Raw genomic sequence first — 21,443 nt, 5'->3', positions numbered from 1 at the left:
ATCCAGGGCTTGAACTCAGATCTGGAACAAGTAAACTTAATAAACATTATCAGTACCCCATTACACCTACTCACAGGTTTAAATGAAATATTGGTCGGCCATTATTAAGCACAATTACTGGCATAAAAGAGGTTTTCAATACGCATTTTTAGAATAAAGCAACACTACCGTTCTCTCTCCCTCTTTCTCTTCCTCTTTCTTCCTCTCCTTCATTCCTTTTTTTTTGTTTCTTTCTCTCTTTAAAAAAAAAAAAAAAAAATAGAACACTTGGAAGAGTCTTGTCCTAAAGAGTTCCCCGTCCCTCCAACATGGGTTTCAAAAAAAAAAAAAAAACAAGAAGAAGAAGAAAAAGAAAAATAGTGAGCACTGAAGGGAAGGAGTCCCTGAAAAGCGTAAGGAGAGGCACCAAGCCAGGTTATAACAGACCCATGAACTTAGGGCATCAGAACAACCTATGGTTTCCCATTCACTAGGTATGAGACCTTGAGAAAGTGACTTAAAATCTCTAAGTCTCAGTTTTGTCATCTAGAAAATAAGAACAATTATAACTACTTACCTGCTAACCTAACTTCATAGGGTAGTTGAATTTAAGAACTGAGAGCTTTGGGATTAGACTGCCTGGGTTCAAATCTCAGTTATACCTTTAAACTCTCTAAGCCTATTTTCTTTATCTTTGTATTTAGAACGATTAACACCTACCTCACAGACTGTGCTGAGGTTTAAATGAAACAAGATATAAAACATACTTAGAATAAGACCTGGCATATGACAATTAATTCTTGCTCTATTATTCATTTATTCCTTCATTTAGCCAATATCTATTGAATGTCTACTGTGTGCCAGGTACTGTTTTAGGCACTTGTGAAACACAGATGAACAAAACAGACAAGCATTTACCCTCATGGAACCTCTAGTAGAGGAGACAGACAAGAAATATTAAGCTTAATCATAATCATGCAGTATTTTAAAAGGTGATCATTGGTAATTGCTACAGAACTAAAAATGGAGCAGGTAAGGGAGTTAGGGAATTGAGAGAAGGATGTGAGTGGAGTTAACTAAGGTAAATAGAAGAGTCATAATGAAGTCCACTGAGAAGGTAAACTTGAAAGGAGTGAGGTAGCCCACCAACGGCATGTCTGGAAAGCAATGTTCCAGGTAGAGGGGACAGCCAGTACAAGGCCCCATAAGTGAAAAAACATGCACAGTGTGTCCTAGGAACAGCAAGGCGGCTGCTTTAGCTATAGTGTAGTGAGCTAGGGAGAGAGTGCTAGGAGAAACCCAGAGAAATAATGGTGGGCCAGATCATGGAGGACCTTGTAATTAATTAGAAGGACTTCAGATTTTTTTTTTTTTCCCAAGATGGAGTCTTACTGCGTCACCAAGGCTGGAGTGCAGTGGTGCGATCTCCGCTCACTGGAACCGCCTCCCACTTACAAGCAATTCTGCCTCGGCCACCCAAATAGCTGGGATTGCAGGTGCCCACCACCACACCCGGCTAATTTTTGTATTTTTTAATAGAGACAGCATTTCGCCATGTTGCCCAGGCTGGTCTTGAACTCCTGACCTCTGGTGATCTGCCCACCTCGACCTCCCAGCGTGCTGGGATTACAGGCATGGGCTACCATCCTGGCCAGGACGTTGGATTTTACTTTAAGACAAATGGAAATTCACTGGAGAGTGTTGAACTTCGGAGAGAAGCAATCTGATCTAGTTTTATAAGAATCGCTCTGGCGACTGTGTTGAGGAAAGATTGGGGGTGGAATGAAGCAAGGGTGAAATCAGAGAGCCCTGTCAGAGGCTACTGCACATAACCCAGGTGAACTATGATGGTAAAATTGACTATGATGGCAGATTTCACTATGATGGTAGATTTGACCAGCCACCATGGATTGGACTGTATAGTGGCAATGAGGGTGGTGGTAAGTGGTCAAATCCTGGATATATTTTGAAAGCTGAGCCACAGAATTTCATGATGGATTAGATGAGCATAAGAAAAAGAGCAACGTTCTGAGTAGCCTGATAAAACCTGGCTTGTTGAACACAAGAAACTCTTATTCTACTGAAAAATGGCAAAGCATAAGGATAGTGATGCCAGCATTTGTTATAATTATCTTTTTTTTATTCCTTGTTGTTAATCTCTTACTGGACATCATTTATAAATTAAACTTCATCGTAAGTATGTATGTACAGGAAAAAATATATAGTATACATAGGGTTCAGTAGTATCAGCAGTTTCAGGCATCTACCAGGGATCTTAGAACATATCCCTCAAGGATAAGGGGGAACTACTGTAGTTTGCCAGGGCTGCCGTAACAAAATACCACAGACTGCATGGCTTAAACAACAGAAATGTATTTTCTCACAGTTCTGCAGGCTGAAAGTCCAAGATCAAGATGTGGGTAGGGTTGGTTCCTTCTGAGATTTCTCTCCTTGGCTTGCAGATGGCTGCCTTCCTGCTTCACGTGGCCTTTCCTCTGTGCCAGTGCACCCCTGATATGTACCTTCTTATAAATTCACCAGTCATAACGAATTACAGCCCACCCTAACACTCCTATTACATCCTAAAAGGTTCTATCTCCAAATAGAGTCACTAGAATTCTAGCATGTGGGTTAGGGCTTTGACATATAATTGAACCCACTTTTAGGGCAATAGATTGAACATTCAAGGAACAGGGTAAACTCTTAAGTTAAATGGCTGACAACCAAGCTCATGTCATTATGCTAAAATAATGTTACAGTCCGAGCTTGTTTGACTGGTAGACCATATCCTGCCTTCTCCTCATTAACACACAGCCTATGATAATCTAACAAAAGCGCATGCAGTAGATATTAAGCTGCTCCTAATTCTACTCCTGTATTTACATTATTTCTGGGTTATGTGGATACATTTTGGCTAAAATAGTATTGCTTTGTCTAAAGAAAATAATGTGGTTGTGTTTGCTTTGTCCTCTTAAAAACTTTGAAGGATGCTTCAGCTGCCTGGGTGAAACTTCATAGCAAAAATTGAGTGCATGTTGTTATGTGAATATACTGCAGAAAAATTTGAATGCATAAACTTCTTAGAGTGTTCAACATTTATTTTGAGTGAATGCTTGACACATTAAATAAAAGTCTCTGGTGTACAACATAAGAATTCTGATTTTTAAAGTAAATTTTTTCTAGGGTCTGCCTTCTTTTTCTTTATTTCATTTGCTTCAATACAGATTTTCAAAAATTTCTCAAGACACTTTCCACTTTTCTAACTAAATTGTTTACCGCTTATGTCTTTTCATTCCCATGTACAACAATGTAAATAAGAAAATAAATTTTGCTACACTGTGCCCAGGGTACCTACAAAATAGCATTAGGTTGAAGGTGTTTTGTTCTTGTTCTTGAAATTACATTAATAACTGATTTTCTAGGGAAATATCAGTGATAATTTACAGTCATTTCCCCTTATCTTCAGGGCATATGTTCCTAGAGGCCTAAGGCAGTACTGAACCCTATATGCAATATCTTTTTTCACATACATGCATACCTATCATAGAGCATAATCTATCAGTTAGGCACAACAAGACACTAATAATGACCAATAATAAAATAGAATTACAATATATTATTCATAATTTCATATACAGAAGATTTGTTCCTATTGTAGATCTTAGCAACCTCAGATTTGTCCTTTTCTTATTAAGTCATGACTTTTCACCTTTTCTTCCTTTTTTTTTTTTTTTTTTTTTCCTGAGACAGAGTCTTGCTCTGTCTCCCAGGCTGGATTGCAATTGTGTGATCTTGGTTCATTGCAAACTTTGCCCCTCATGTTCAAGCGATTCTCCTGCCTCAACCTCCTGAGTAGCTAGAATTACAGACATGCACCACCGCACCCAACTAATTTTTGTATTTTTAATAGACACAGGGTTTCACAATGTTGGTCAGGCTAGTCTCGAACTCCTGACCCTGTGATCCATCCCCCCTCAACATGCCAAAGTGCTGGGATACCAGGCGTGAGCCACAGCACTCCACCTCACCTTTTCACTTGAAGCACTTTATGACTTCTCTTTGCCATATCTAAATTTTCAACATCACTACTCTTGCACTTTGGGGCCATTATTAAGTAAAATAAAGGTTACTTGGACTCAAGTACTGTGATACCATGACAGTCAATCTGATAACTAAGATGGCTACTAAGTGACCCACAGGCAAAGAGTGTAAACAACATGGGCACGTTGGACAAAGGGATGATTTATGTCCTGCTCAAGACAGAATGGAACAGTGCAAGATTTCATCATGCTACTTACAACAGCACATAGTTTAAAACTAATGAATTGTTTATTTCTGGAATTTTCTATTTAATATTTTTGGGCCACAGCTGACTGTGGATAACCCAAACCATGGAAAGTGAAAACGTAGATAAAGTGGGGACTACTATACTGGAGATTCACCATGTGCAGGCACTGTGCTGGGAGCCTCAACATCCTTTCCACAACCTGTAAGGCAAATGAAAGTTCCCATGTTTTGGGGAAGGAAGCTGAAGCTCAGAAAAGTTAAGTGCCTTTCCAGGGCCATACAGTAGTAACTGGTAGAGCAGAAACTGAATCTCACTCTAGTCTGGTTCTAATGGCTATATACTCTGCCCACACTCCCTCACTAGGGTTTTCAAAACTACATGCTACGAAGAGACCACACATGATCTGGAATGGCTGTGACAACTTATATATGAGAAGCACAGTTTTTCATAAACCAAAGACCCTTCACAACAAAGCAGAGTGTCTTCTCTTAGAAAACACAATATTGGCATTTTGGGGCTCTCCTAGAAATGGATCCAGCAGAAAACATCTAAACGTTTTCTAATCTATTTCTAGTGCTGTAAGGCAATGTTGTAAGCATAACCCCAAGGCTATAGCTCACACACCTATTGTGTATCTTAAACCTCACAAAAGATTGGTTTTTCTTTGTCCTAGCCTCTAATGGTGTGAGCTTGATGTGGCTGATGTATTGATACTCAGATTGCAATGTGACAAGGGTTATTGTCTCAGTCCATTTTATGCTGCTATAACAGAATGTCTGAGACTAATTTATATAGAACAGAAACTTACATCCTCACAGTTCTGGGAGCTGGAAAGTCTAAGATCAAGGTGTTGACATCTAGTGAAAGCCTTCTTGCTACGTCATCCCATGGTGGAAGGGGCAAAGAGAGAGAGTGAGGGGAAGAGTAAGAGGGAATCAAACTCATCTTTTAATAAGAAACCCCCTCCCATGAAATTGGCATTAAGCCGTTAATAAGGGTAGTGCTCCCATGATCCAAACATCTCCCATTAGGCCCTACCTCTTGACACCACTTCATTGGGGAATCAAGTTTCCAACTCATGAGTTTTGGGGTTCACATCCAAACTATAGCAGTTACCCATTCAAAATTAATGTATAAACAAAGGTTCCTCTAAAATATTCACTTATTTGTTAAAACCACCAGCTTCAGAAGCTACATGTGTATAAGAATTAAACCTCTTATAACTGAGAGCAATCATAAATGGTATATAGTCCAGGTTCCCTAGGATCTTGTTCTATTCCATATTTCCTGAATACTCACTCTGCATTATACATGAAATAACTGCCCAGAGTTATAATAAGTAAAGTAATAAAGGCAAAGTCCTACAGATAATGAAACCACACATCGAGATCTCCTTGTGAGTATCTTAAAAGATGAGTGTGAGTTCATTAAGAGTGGCAGGGAGGAAGGAAGTGTTCCAGGATGAGGGAATGGCTGGTGCGAAGTATGGAGCCATTAAACAGAGTGGCAGCTTTTGAAGAACTATAAGTGACTAGGGTGGCGTGTAGAATATTGTCAGCCAGGACTATCAACAAATTGAAGTCTAAAATATAGGCTTTTTTTGCAATATTGAAAGTTTTGTTTTAATATTTCCAAAGATTATCAACTTACAACCTTGAGACTAACAACACTTATAGCAGGAAACATTGCTTAAGACATAATTGTAAAAAATGTTACTAAAAATTAAGTGTACCCACCAACTTTATTGAAATTGCCTAAATCTAAGACATTGGAGATCTATCTCTAGGTAACACAACAATACTAAAATGAGACATAGATTTTTTTTTAAATGTGGAATATAAGGCATTCCTTTCTACAAAAAAAAATAATAAACTTTAAAACCTAGTGCATAACCCAGTTTTACATTTCAAACTTCTAGCCAGAAGATATATATGCCTATAAAATTCCAGCCAGAATGAGTACAGTGTTCAGAAAGATGAACAAAAATTAATTATAGACCTCTTTTCCTAGCACAAAATACACTAGCAATCATTGTGACCTCTGGCTACAAAACATCTAAAAGTGCAAGAAAAAAGAATAAATGGATAAAATATTCTTTTTTTTTTTTTTACTTTAAGTTCTGGGATACATGTGCAGAACATGCAGGTTTGTTACACAGGTACACATGTGCCATGGTGCTTTGCTGCACCTATCATCCATCATCTAGGTTTTAAGCCTCGCTTGCATTAGGTATTTGTCCTAATACTCTCCCTCCCCTTTCCTCCCACCCACTGACAGATCCCTCTGTCCATGTATTCTCATTGTTCAACTCCCACTTATGAGTGAGAGCATGTGATGTTTGGTTTTCTGTTCCTGTGTCAGTGTGCTGAGAATGATGCTTTCCAGCTTCATCCATGTCCCTGCAAAGGACATGAACATTCTTTTTTATGGCTGCATAGCATTCTATGGTGTATATGTGCCACATTTTCTTTATTCAGCCTATCATTGATGGGTATTTGGGTTGGTTCTAAGTCTTTGCTATTGTAAATAGTGCTGAAATAAACATACATGTGCATATGTCTTTATAGTAGAATGATTTATAATCCTTTGGGTATAAATGCTGGGTCAAATGGTATTTGTGGTTCTAGATCCTTGAAGAATCACCACATTGTCTTCCACAATGGTTGAACTAATTTACACTCCCACCAACAGTGTAAAAGCATTCCTATTTCTGCACATCTTCACCAGCATCTGTTGTTTCCTGACTTTTTAATGATTACCATTCCAACTGGCAAGAGACGGTATCTCATTGTGGTTTTGATTTACATTTCTCTAATGACCAGTGATGACAAGCTTTTTTTCATATGTTTGTTGGCTGCATAAATGTGTTCTTTTGAGAAGTGTCTGTTAATATTTTTTGCCCACTTTTTGATGGGGTTGTTCGTCTTTTAGTTCCTTGTAGATTCTGGATATTAGCCCTCTGTCAGATGGATAGATTGTAAAAACTTTCTCCCATTCTGTATATTGGCTGTTCACTCTGAGATTGTTTCTTTTGCTGTGCAGAAGCTCTTTAGTTTTATTAGATCCCATTTGTCAATTTTGGCTTTCGTTGCCATTGCTTTTGGTGTTTTAGTCATGAAGTCTTTGCCCATGCCTATGTCCTGAATGGTATTGCCTGGGTTTTCTTCTAGGGTTTTTATGGTTTTAGGTTTTACATTTAAGTCTTTAATCCATCATGAGTCAATTTTTGTATAAGGTGTAAGGAAGGAATCCAGTTTTGGTTTTTTGCATATGGCTATCCAGTTTTCCCAGCTCCATTTATTAAAGAGGGAATCCTTTCCCCTTGCTTGTTTTTGTCAGGTTTATCCAAGATCAGATGATTGTAGATGTATGGTGTTATTTCTGAGGCCACTGTTTTGCTCTACTGGTCTATATATCTGTTTTGGTACCAGTACAAAGCTGTTTTGATTACTGTAACCCTGTATTATAGTTTGAAGTTAGCTAGCATGATGCCTCCAGCTTTGTTCTTTTTGCTTACGATTATCTTGGATATATGGGCTCTTTTTCTGGTTCCATATGAAATTTAAAGTAGCTTTTTCTAATTCAGTGAAGAAAGTCAATGGTAGCTTGATGGGAATAGCATCGAATCTATAAATTACCTTGGGCACTATGGCCATTTTCACAATATTGATTCTACCTATCCATGGGCATGGATTTTTTTTTGTGTCCTCTCACATTTTCTAGAGCAGGTCTGTAGTTCTTTTTGAAGAAGTCCTTTACATCCCTTATAATTCGTATTCCTAGGTATTTTATTCTCTTTGTAGCAATTGTGAATGGGAAGACCACTCATGACTTGGATCTCTGCTTGTCTGTTATTGGTATATAGGAATGCTTGTGACTGTTGCATATTGATTTTGTATTCTGAGACTTTGCTGAAGTTGCTTCTCAGCTTAAGGAATTTTGGGGCTGAGATGATTGGGTTTTCTAAATAAAAAATCATGTCATCTGCAAACAGAGACAATTTGACTTCCTCTCTTCCTATCTGAATATCTTTTATTTCTTTCTCTTGCCTGATTGCCCTGGCGAGAACTTCCAATACTATGTTGAATAGGAGTGGTGAGAGAGGGCATCATTATCTTGTGCTGGTTTCTAAAGGGAATGCTTCCAGGTTTGCCAATTCAGTTTGATATTGCCTATGAGTTTTTCATAAATAACTCTTACTATTTTGAGATATGTCAAAAGTTATTTTGCATTACTAGCTCTTATTATTTGAGGTATGAGCTCTTACTATTTTGAGGTATGTATGAATACCTTGTTTATTGAGCATTTTTAGCATGAAGGGGTATTGAATTTTATCAAAGGCCTTCTCTGCATCTATTGAGATAATCATGTGATTTTTGTCATTGATTCTGCTTATGTGATGGATTACATTTATCAATTTGCATATGTTGAAGCCGCCTTGTATCTTAGGGATGAAGCCAACTTGATTGTGGTGGATAATCTTTTTGATGTGCTGCTGGATTCAGTTTGCCAGTATTTTATTGAGGATTTTTGCATCGATGTTCATCAGGAATATTTGCCCAAAATTTTCTCTCTTTGTCATGTGTCTGGCAGATTTTGGTATCAGAATGATGCTGGCCTCATAAAATGAGTTTGGGAGGAGTCCCTCTTTTTCTATTGTTAGGAATAATTTCAGAAGGAATGGTACCATCTCCTCTTTGTACCTCTAGTAGAATTTGGCTATTAATTTATCAGGTCCTGGGCTTTTTTTGGTTGGTAGGCTATTTATTACTACCTCAATTTCAGAACTTGTTATTGGTCTATTCAGGGATTCGAATTCTTCCCGGTTTAGTTTTGGGAGGGTGTATATACCCAGGATTTATCCTTTTCTTCTAGAGTTTCTAGTTTATTTGCATAGAGGTGTTCATGGTATTCTCTGATGTAGTTTGTATTTATGTGGGATCAGTAGTAATATCCCCTTTATCATTTTTTATTGTGTCTATTTGATTCTTCTCTCTTATCTTCTTTGTCTGGCTAGTGGTCTATTTTGTTAATCTTAAAAAAAAAGTCAGCTCCTGGATTCATTTTTTTTGTAGGGTTTTTCATGTCTCTATCTCCTTCAGTTCTTCTCGATCTTAGCTATTTCTTGTCTTCTGCTAGCTTTTGAATTTTTTTGCTCTTGGTTCTCCAGTTCTTTTAACTGTGGTGTTAGGGTGTCTATTTCATATCTTTCCCACTTTCTGATGTGGGCATTTAGTGCTATAAATTTCCCTCTCAACACTGTTTTAGCTGTGTCCCAGATATTCTGGTACATTGTTTATTTGTTCTTATGTCTTATTTTTGTTATTTACCCAGTAGTCATTCAGGAGCAGGTTGTTCAGTTTCCATGTAGCTGTGTGGTTTTGAGTGAATTTCTTAATCCTGAGTTTAAATTGAGTTACACTGTGGTCTGAGAGACTGTTATGATTTCCATTCTTTGGCGTTTGCTGAGGAGTGTTTTACTTCCAATTATGTGGTGGATTTTAGAATAAGTGCTATGTGGTGCTGAGAAAATGCATATTCTGTTGATTTGGTGGGGAGAGTTCTATAGATGTTGATTTGGTGAAGAGAGTTCTATCAGGTCCACTTGGTCCAGAGCTTAGTTCAAGTCCTGAATTATCTTTGTTAATTATATGTCTTGTTGATCTAATATTGACAGTGAGGTGTTAAAGTCTTTCACTATTATTGAGCGGTAGGCTAAGTCTCTTTATAGGTCTCTAAGAACTTGGTTTTTTTTGTTTGATTTTTAAAAAATATCTATTTTATTGCATTTTAGGTTTTGGGGTACATGTGAAGAACATGCAAGATTGTTGCATAGGTACATACATGACAGTGTGGTTTGCTGCCTTCCTTCCCGTTACCTATATCTGACATTTCTCCCCATGTTATCCCTCCCCAACTCCCTACCCCCCATTGTCCCTCCCTTAGTTCCCCCCACAGACCCCAGTGTGTGATGCTCCCCTCCCTGTGTCCATGTGTTCTCATTGTTCAACACCTGCCTATGAGTGAGAACATGCGGTATTTTATTTTCCGTTCTTGTGTCAATTTGCTGAGAATGATGGTTTTCAGTTTCATCCGTGTCCCCGCAAAGGGCACGAACTCATCATTTTTTATGGCTGCATAGTATTCCATGGTGTAAATGTGCCACATTTTCCCTGTCCAATCTATCATTGATGGGGACATTGGGTTGATTACAAGTCTTTGCTATTGTAAACAGTGCTGCAATGAAAATTGTGTGCATGTGTCTATTTACAATTAACATAATGGCTAATAAGTTAGAATTTATGTTTGCACTTTGGCATTTGTTTTCTGTATGTATTACATCTTCTTTTTGTTCCTTTATTCTTCTATTACTGTTTTTTATGTTAAATAGATATTTTCTAATATACCATTTTAATTCTCTTGTTTTATATATTTCTAAGTTATTTTCTTAGTGGTTGCCCTAGGGATTTCAATTAACACCTTTAAAAATACTTTTTAAGAAATAACTTTTTAAAATGTCATTATCCCTCAAAGGGGGTGCACCATTCCTGAAGGTACTGCAATACCAGGTCAATGCCTGGAGTGGACGGACAGAGCAAGCTCCTCTCCCATCTCCCTGCTCCAAAAACTGTTTAATATAGCGTTCTCAGACCGAGGACATATCAGATATTAAACTGATAAGAACAGATACTACACATGATCTTAACCAGAAGGCCGAAAGGAGATCAAAACAACTGACTTTTTTGTTAGAAAGAGATGGGGTCTCATGTGTTATCCAGGCTAGTCTCAATCACCTGGGCTCAAGTCATCCTCCCCCCTCAGCCTCCCAAAGTCCTGGGATTCAGGCATGAGCCACTACTCCTAGCCCTTGATTAACATCTTGATTTAAGATAATCTAGTTCATACTAATATTAACTTAATTTCATAGCATACAAAAACTGTGCTTCATTTCTTCCTTCTTTGTATTATTCTGTCATGAATATGATATCTTTTGTGTTATAAGCCCATTGTCATGGTTTTGTAATTATTGCTTTATGCAGTTGGTTGTCTTTTAAATCAGATAGAAGATAAGAGACATAAAAATCTATGTATATTCTGTCTTTTATATTTACCTACACAGTTACTTTTATTGCTACTTTTTATTTATTCATAAAATTTGAGTTACTGTCTAGTACCCTTTGCTTTCAGCCTGAAGGAATTCCTTTAGTAGCTAGTGATAAATTTAGTTTTATTTATTTGAGAGTTTCATAAGTTCTCCTTTGTTTTTGAGGGACAGATTTCCTGCATATAGAATTCTTAGTTTTCTTTTACTATATCTCACTGTCTTCTGACCATCATAGTTTCTGATGAGGAGTTAGCTGTAAATCTTATTGAGGTTCTCTTGTGTATAATGAGTCACTTTTCTCTTGCTTTCAAGATTCTCACCTTGAAGTCAGCTAATTAGCAAAGAAAAAATTTTATTAATTAAAAATAAAAGATTTTCTCATTGTCTTTGGCTTGTAACAGTTAAATGTAATTTTTCTATGAGTGACTGACTTCTTGAATTTTTCTAGTTGAAGTTCTTTGATGTTTTTGAACATATAGATTTATATTTTTTAAAATCAGGTTTGAAAAGGTTTTGGCTATTAATTTTTCAAAGGTTCCTTTTTCCCCCTTTCTCTTTCTTCTCTTCTGGAACTTCAATTATACATGTGTTGGTAGTCTTGATGGTGTTCCACAGGTCTCTGAGTCTCTATTCATTTCTTCTTTTATCTTTTCTCTTTATGTTCCTCAGATTGGATAATCTCATTGACCTGCCTTCAAGTTTAGTGATTCTTTGTTCTGCCAGTTCCAATCTGCTGCTGAGCCCCTCTCATGAATGTTTTATTTCATTATACTTTTCAAATCCATAATTTCTACTTGGTTCTTATTTATAATTTCTAGCTTCTTTAATGATACTCTCTATGCAATGAGACATCATTCTTATACTTTTAGAATTAGCTTTCCTTAATTCTTGAAACATATTTATTAGTTGACTTAAAGTCTTCTTTGTATTGTAACTCCAATGTCTTGACTTCCTCAGGGATAACTTACGTTGACTACTTTTTATCCTATGTATGGGCTATAGTTCCCAATTTCTTTGTGTGTTTCATAGTTTTTGTTGAAAACTGGGCATTTTGAATAATACCATTTTATGGATTCTTCTTCTCCCCATGGTTTTTTTGTTATTGCTGTTTGTTGTTTTGTTTTTGTTGTCACTGTTGCTGTATGTTTGCTTAGTGACTTTCCTGGACCAATTCCACAGAGTCTGTATTCTTTGTTGTATATGGCTCTGCTCTGTTCTCTTAACAGTCAACTAATTATTGAACAGAGATTTTCCTTAAATGCCTTAAACCAACATGCAACAATAGATCCCCCAACACTTGCCAGCAGGTTCTGTGCTTGTGTTGGGGCACATCTTCAGTGCTCTAGCAGGCAGTTTACAACTTCACCTTAGCCTCCATTTCTTGCTCACGAAGAGCCTAAAGGTCAGCCAGAGATGAAAGATTAGGATTTTCTCAGTTTTTTTTCTGGGGATATGTATAGCTCTTTACATTTGCATGGCCTTTCAGATTTCCAGAAATATGTTGGAGCTTTGTAAAGCTTTCTACAGACATCCTATTCCCCAATTTTTTTCTTTTATATTTTTGGTCAGCCTTTTGTTAGCTTCAGCTGTTAATACCACCTCAGGCAGTTACAATGTTAAACAGTTGTTTTATTTATTGTTTTTTATAAATGCCATGGTGGATAAAGTTGTTCATATAGAGTGAGATTTACTTCAGTTAGGTTAAATAAAGGCAAGCCCTGAGAATGAAGCTCTTCAGAAGCTGCCTAACAGTTTTAATAATGCCAGTTCTCTAGAGATGGGGCTTTTAGGGGGCTCCAAATCTGCTCTGCATCTTCCAGTGGCTGCTAAGCTACTGTTTTTTAAAACACCTAGTTACAAAACTCTTGGCTTTTACATCTTCTGCACAGTAGAAGAGATGGAGATGGAATTGGGGCAAGTAAAAAGTTCTTAGCCAAATTCTGTCATTTTCCTCGGGAAAAGCACTCTTGGATTGTCAAAACCTTTAGTTAATTTCCAGAATTCTGAAAAAGTTTATTGTGAATTTTTTTTTTTTTTTTGCAAGTGTTCTCATTGCTTTTATACTGGACCATATTTTCAGAGGTCCTTACTCCACCATTCTGAAGGCTCCATATTCCTCTGATTTTTTGGCTTTTGAATATATTTGACTTCATTGGTAAATTCTGTCTTATCTATTTTCTTAAACATATAATTGAATGCTCATGTTATTGAATCGTAACTATTTGCAGTACTTGTGTGATAACTCCACATGTGGGCCACTTGTGGTTCTGTTTCTGTCATCTGTCACCTATGCCCCCATCCTCTCTGGTCCTGTTCTTGACAATGTCTGGTAAATTTGATTGAATACTAGACTTGCCAATGAAAAATTATAGAATCCTGGGGTGATGGTACTTCCTTCTAGAGAGAATTCAACCTGTTCTCCCATAGACAACTCGAATAGAGCAGGTCACGTCAGTCCAATCAGAACTAAGATAACTTGAGGTAGTGTTATAGTTCTGTTTTGCTGGCCTGCTTCTGCTTCTCCCCTAAACCTGGGATATACCCTCCAAAAATATATTCTCAGATTTAACTAGGAACTCTCCTCCTTAGTATGCACTAATCTTCAATTTTTGTCTCTTAAGCTGATGAGATTGCTAAAAATCCCACTGTTTTGCATTTGGCTTCTTGGCCTCTTGCTCTCTGCAATTCAAGAATTTCACAAATGCTTTAGAAGAACACTATCAAGTGATGGGCTCACTTTTTCATACCTCTCTCTTCTCAGAAAAGTTGGCCCTGAAAGTCCTGGCTGCTTTGGTAGCCCTGAAATCCAGTTACTACCTTCCCAACCCAGTGAGATCTGTTGGTTTCTCTGCCACTTGGCAGCTGTTCTCTGAATAGCATCTAAACTAAACAGGCAAGTACCCCAAGGTGGAAAGCATCTTGAAGAATACTGAGCTCATTTAATTGACCTTCCATTTTTTTCTGAGATCTTGATCCCTCATGTCCTTGATGTTTGGAAATGTCTCTGATAACCTCAAAGCAGGTGTTTTCTTTAAAAAAAATCTTTTTCTAATTTTTGTTAGCAGAGTATATCTCTGCTACAAGTTACTTAACAGAGACAGAGAGGATGCCTTTGGCATTTTATTTTTTAGCATTATTTATTTAAGAACATGATTATTATACTCAAAATATACTCTCTTCCTTCTGCACTACAAGCCAACCAGTCATAGTGCTTTGAATGAGATCTTTGTGTCTCTGGACTCTTATTCTTCTGTTGCTATGTTCTGACTGTTCTGCTCAAGGTCTTGATGTATCTAAGATTACTTTATTTCATGGGGTTCTATTCTTTGGAAGGGGGTAGGTGGGGAAGAGTATAAATATAAAAATTTATATTTATATTGCCTTTGGCTTTAAACTGCCTAAGAGACCATGGAAATCTCTACTTCTTTTTCTTTAGAAGTCCTCATCTCGAGTAATAAATACTGATGACATCTAATTAGGTTAAAAAAATTATGCAATGACACTTGTTAAAGCACAGTAAGGCAGGTTTGATTCAGGACCATTGGATGTTATAGGAGCCACTGCAATGGGATTTTGCAATAGGGAAGAGAGATTGGGCTCAGCTTTGAATAAAGTGCAGGCAAGTGAGGATTTATAGTCAAAGAGTTAGTTGAAGGTCAGAAGAAAAAATGTCTAAGAGGTAACATTAAGGGTAAGGAAAGTTCTGACTAAACCAACCTAACAGAATCTTGCTGAGGACAGGCCAGGGTGATTGGACATCACCCAGAGGATAATGGAGGATGAAGAACCTTATATTGAGGGTGATTAGATATTGAGGGTAGGGGGTTATTATAGTATAAATGTAGTGTTGCTTAGATTAATGTCACTGAAATTTCTTTTCCATGGATGATATATTCTAAAATAATAAGAAAATTTTAATTGACTCAGCAAGTTCATAGATCAGCTTCTAGATCAGCTAAAGCAACATGCATCTAAAATATTAAAACACTGACTAAAACTCATTCAAGGGAGTATTAACTATTGTCTGGATCCTGGAATAGCAATAGGAAACTTGCCTGTAATTAGATATGCAAATTAAACCACAATTATATTACATTCAAAAAGGAGACCTCCTATAGCCTGTATTGCTGATTCATTGCATTTAGTCCTAACAATCTTTTCTATGTCTCCTTTTCATATATAGGCAATAAAGCAATGCCAGGATACCAAAATGGCTGAACTTTCTATGCTATACATTAGTAAAGTAATAAACTCAAAGACCTGGCCACAGTATTTTCCTCCTTGATGACTACAGGGTGTTTGTTTGGTATTGGTGTAACAGGATTCTTTTTGAATGAATGCGGTGCACTCTGGAACTCTCTGAAGATATACTTGTATTTGTAGATTGAATTCTGCCTTTCACTTCCCATTCTTAAAGCCTGCCATCTATACTTGAAACAACACATACAGGGAAGAAAAAGAAAGGAGAGAGTACCACAAAGCTGTTTTACAGACAACTACATTAGCTAGTCAGTCAATATAAATCAATTAAATAAAAAGAGAAGCTCAGAAAAGACACACTATAAATATGTCCATTTATTTTGTGTCTATCACAATCAGTACATCATCATATGTAGCAATTCCAAGGAAGCTATAGTTCCTGACTTACTAACTGGTGATGCAATAAACCTTTCCAAATTTTAGAGTATGGCATGGTATGGAAAGACCAAATGATGAGCTGCCTCTGCCATTTGCTGCCTGAATAACCTTGAGAAAGCATGACTTCTCTGAGCCTCGGTTTCTCCATATGTAGAATAAAGATAACAATCAATGACCTGCTGCTATGATGTGAGTGTGTCTCCTCCAAATTTCAGGTGTGGAAACTTATTGGCCAGTGTAAGAGGATTAAGAGATGGGACCCTTAAGAGGTGATGATTAGGCAATGAGGACTCCTTCCTTGTGAATGGAATTAATGCATTTAAAAGAGGTTTCACGCAGCATTCAACTTGCTTGCCCTTATGCCTTCCACCATGTGAGGACATAGCATTCCTCCCCTCTGGAAGATGCAGCCCTTGTTAGACAAGCAAACTTGTTGGCACCTTGATCTTGGACTTACCAGCCTCCAAAACTGTGAGAAATAAATTTCTGTTCTTGATAAATTACCTAATCTCAGCTATTCTGCTATAGTAACACAACCAGACTGACGTCGGCTAATCTCACAGTGTGGCTCTGATGATTAACTGAGATTATATCTGTGAAACTTAATAATATATAAGCTCCACTGAACTGAATAGTATTATTATAAGCTCCATTGAATTGAATGGTATTATTACTTTTATAATTAGTGAATCTTCCACAAATTCTGAAGCTTATGTCTGGAATATTTTCCTGGATTCATTGTTTTGTCATTTGTGCTTTTATAAAATAAAAAATTATGACATATGAGTACAAGTAAAATGAGTTAGTAGAAACCAGAAGCTCTGTTGGAACTTTAGGCCATTGTTACCCAGATTACATTATATTTATCACCAGGTAATTCAAGTGTTAAGTACCTGAATATTTTTCTAATTTGCTAGTAATATTCATGTATAAGAAAAATGTATAACCAGCACATTAAAACCATTACTTCATAGGTTTACAGCTAGCTGTCTATATTCATGCTAATATGAAGTTTCCTATTTGAATAAATGTACTAAAAATGGAATTTATTTAAAGAGAAACATTAAATAAATAATAGTACAAATATGGATAGGCAAAAAATATCACGAAGGTGATATTTGTACGACTAAAGTTTGGGAAACATTTGTAAAACAAGTCATTCTAGTAGAACAACAATAAAGACTAGAAAACCAACTAAATCCACCTCCACCATTTGGCTCCTATTTAATAATATAATAATAAAGGTGTCTGTGACAGGTGGATAGTGACTTGCATCGAAGTGGGATGGGCTTTGCAGGATTTGACAAATCATTTTCTGCCACCATGTACTTGAGTAGCTCTATCCTGGCAGAAACAGAAAGTTTCCTGACATAGGTGCTACTTACAGCAGTCCTCTCTTCTCTGTATCTTCCTCTCTGAGGGCAGTAAACTATGGGCCAGAAATTATAAATGCAAAATTCCAGAAATAAATAATTCAGAAGTTTTAAATTCAGTGCAGTTCTGGGTAGTGTGATGAAATCTCACACTGTCTGGCCCCATCCTTCTCCATCCTACCTAGTATGTGAACCACCCATTTCACTAGCATCATACATGCTGTCTATGCTTTCTGATCATGAGTCACTTAGTAGCCATCTCCATTATCAGATGTTCTGGTACCACAGTGCTTGTGTTTGTCACCTCCATTTTACTTCACAGTGGCCCCAAAGCACAAGTATAGTGTTTCTGGAAATTCATATATGCCAAAGAGAAACAAAAAAGTGCTTTCTTTAAGTGAAAAGGTGAAAGTTCTTGACTTGATAAGGAAAGAAAAAACAATTGTATTCTGGGGTTGTTAAGGACTACATTAAGAATGAAACCTTCTGTATTAGTCTGTTCTCACTCTGCTAATACAGACATACCTGAAACTGGATAATTTATAAAGGAAAGGAGGTTTAATGGACTCACAGTTTCACATGGCTGGAGAAGCCTCACAATCATGGCAGAAGATAAAGTGCAAAAGGACGTCTTACATGGTGGCAAGGCAAAAGAGCTTGTGCAGAGGAACTCCCATTATTAAACCAGCAGATCTAGTAAGACTTATTCACTACCACCATAAAAGTAGGGGGGAACTGCCCTCATGATTCAGTTCCCTCCTCCTGGCCCCACCCTTGACACATGGGGATTATTACAATTCAAGGTGAGATTTGGGTGGGGACACAGCCAAACCATATCTTCTATTTGTGAAATTGTAAAGAAGGAAAAAGAAATTTGTGCTAGTTTTGCTATTGCACCTCAAACTACAAAAATTATGGCCACAGTACATAATAAGTGTTCAGTGAAGATGGAAAAAAAGGCATTAAATTTGTGAGTGGAAGGCGTGAAAAGAAAACATGTTCCAATTGACAAAATGTTGCAACAGAAAGCATTGAGACTATACAAAGACTTCAGCAAGGGATACCCTGAAAAATTGACACCAGGCCATTTGTTGCAAGTAAGGGATGGCTACATAGATTCAGGAATAAGTTTGGACTGACAAATATAAGAAATACTGAAGAGGCTGCATCTGCCAATGAAGAAGTTTCTGCCACTTTCTGGCAAAGTTGAAGAAATAATTTAAAAGAAAGGTTGCCATCTGAAGCAAGTCTTCAAGTCTTCTGGAAGAAGATAGAGCCTGCATTCATAAAAGTGCAAAGGAGGCACCAAGGCATATAGCATGTAAAGACAGATGAACTCTAGTATCACGTGGCAATGCTTCAAGGCATATGGTAAAGCCAGGCGTAGTGTACAAAGCAAAGAACCCAGTACTCTTAGGAACAAAAGTTATCTGCCCATGTTTTGGCAACATAATCAGAAAGCATGGGTGACAGCCATCTTGATTATGAAATGGTTCCACCAGTATATTATCCCAGAAGTAAAGAAAAAAAAACAACTTGGAAGACGAGTTGGAATTTAAAGTCCTGTGAATAAAAGACAATGCTCCTAGCCATCCTAAATTTGTCTGCTATAAAAACAAAATGAAAATGTTCCAGTTGTGTTTTGGCCTCTGAATACAACCTCATTGCTTCAGCCTTTTACTATCATTGAGTTTGTCAAGGCAACATACACCTGCCTTGTATTTGATCACATTTGATCAGCAATTGATGTAGACCCTAATCTGGATGTAATCTGTGCTGGAAATTATTTATTATTACAGATGCAATAACATTCATCAAAGCTGCTGTGAACAAATTAGAACCAGAAACTGCAAGTGCCTGCTGGAAGAACTTAAGGAGTAAAGTTGTGAATGATGTTAAAGGCTTTCTGAGGATTGATGAAGAAGTTAGGAAAGTCATTCACACAGCAAGAGAAGTTCGTGGAGGATTTGCCAACATACTTGAGGAAGAAGTAGAAGAACATATTGAAGGTTTTCAAGTGTTTCCAATTGAGGAATTGGAAGAACATGTTACCTACAGAGGAAGAGAAAGATGAAGAAGAAACTGAAGCAAAGCCAGCTATGTGGGTATTACTGAAATTTGCCAAAGGGTTTCAAATTGTACAGACATCAAAGGACAAAATTATGGAATATGATCCTAGGATGGAACACAGCATTAAAGTCACCGGTAAGATAAAAGGACTGCAACATCTTGGCAACACTTTAATGAGTTAAAAAGAAAGAGACAATAACGTTCTGTTACAATGCTTTTCCAAAAGTTTTTGGCAAAAACAAGCAAACAAAAACCTTCAACTATTGAGGATCTCTAGACCTCAACATCATCATTTCCTGACATCCAGCTATCCATGACATCATGGCTCATTCATCCAGGATCACCCAAATCAGATGCTCCTCCTTCTGATGTGTCCCTAGAAAGTCAATAGTATCCTAACACTGCTTTACAATGCCTAAGTAATTCATCCCACTTTGTCTCATCACAAATGCATTTTATCATCTCACATAGGCACAAGAAAAGTAAGTACAGTAAGATATTTCAAGAGAGACCACATGCACATAATTCTTATTACAATATATTGTTATGATAGTTTTATTAGTTACTGTTATGTATCTCTTACTGTTCCTAATTTGTAAATTAAACTTTATTATAAGTATGTATGTATAGGAAAAATGCATAGTATATATACGTTTTTGTGCTATCCACGATTTCAGGCATTCAGTGGGGGTTGTGGAACTTGAGACTACCGTATTTATGAGACAATAAATACAAGTCATAACAAAGTTCCCAAGGCGGTATTGGTCATTATAATTTTAATAACATTTATATGATACTATGCTGTCAGAACTCTTTGTAAACATTAGTTTTAGTTGATCTAAAGTTTACAGGGATTTTGTAGCCAAATAATACTCAAATATATTGGCCAACAGTAAGTATCCAGGTTAGTGAGAAAATGTCTTCAACTGTAATATTTCCTAACCACTGACTCCCCTAGTGAATAGATAAAAGTCATTCAGTTGGCCGGGCACGATGGCTCTTGCCTGTAATCCCAACACTTTGGGAGGCTGAGGCTGGAGGATCACAAAGTCAGGAATTCCAGACCAGCCTGAGCAACATGGTGAAACCCTGTCTCTACTAAAATAAAAAAATTAGCCAGGCATGGTGGCACATGTCTATAATCCCAACTACTCAGGAGGCAGGAGGTTGAGGCAGGAGAATTGCTTGAACCCAGGAGGTGGAAGTTGCAATGAGCTGAGATTGCCCCATTGCACTCCAGCTGGGCAACAGAGTGAGACTCTGTCTCAAAAAAAAAAAAAAAAAAGTCATTCCATTCTCCCTCCCTGATCCTACTATTCCAGAAAAGCAGCTCTGCATCATTTTCTTAACAGTTTCCAGAGAAAGAAACACCATCACTTTCTTCTGTGATACAGTTAAATATTCCAATAAATCTTCCCTATTTCTGGCAAATAAATTCTCTTCCACTATGCTACTAAGTAAAGGTAGAAGTCTTCTTCATTACCAAGAACACAAGAACTTCTTGTGTGATTGAAATATTAATAATACATTAAAATATTAAATATTGAAATTTATCTATAAAATTTTGCTGTGAGACAAAAGAATATCACAACTCCATGTTTAATGTGTTAGTTCCAGTTTATTTCAAGTCCCTGTCTTTTAAGAATTTTGGTAGTTGATATTCAGACATGTAAAAACACTGCCCAGGTAGTTTGTAACTATCTAAGGAATTAGCTCCAGATTATTAAAATCTCCTATGTCCTTCAGTCTTTCCATAATTTATTTTTTATTATGTTAGTTTCTGATGATGCCAGATTCTACTTACACAGAGAAGGCTTCTGTGACAAGCTTTTTTAAAAATTGGTGGTAAAATGCATATAACATAAAATGTACTACTTTAACCATTTTTAAGTGTATGATTTGGTGACACTGAGTCTATTCACATTGTTGTGCAACCATCACCACCATCTATCTCCAGAACTTTTTTCATTTCCCAAAACTGAAACTTCAT

General features: G+C 37.0%; 1 protein-coding gene and 1 non-coding gene across 6 annotated transcripts in view; one reads left to right on the top strand and one right to left on the bottom strand.

The window, feature by feature from the left end:
* Window positions 1–21,443, top strand: part of MAMDC2 (MAM domain containing 2) — a 187,092-nt gene that overhangs the window by 150,802 nt on the left and 14,847 nt on the right. The gene's annotated exons all lie outside the window — the stretch shown is intronic.
* LOC118147904 (U2 spliceosomal RNA) lies at window positions 10,800–10,993 on the bottom strand. Its single transcript, XR_004734609.1, has one exon. It is a non-coding gene; the product is annotated as a U2 spliceosomal RNA (small nuclear RNA).

This window comes from Callithrix jacchus, chromosome 1 (genome assembly GCF_049354715.1).
Source record: "Callithrix jacchus isolate 240 chromosome 1, calJac240_pri, whole genome shotgun sequence".
NCBI lineage: Eukaryota > Metazoa > Chordata > Mammalia > Primates > Cebidae > Callithrix > Callithrix jacchus.
The sequence above is the reverse complement of the archived record's forward strand: the minus strand, read 5'-3'. Positions and strand labels throughout refer to the sequence as shown.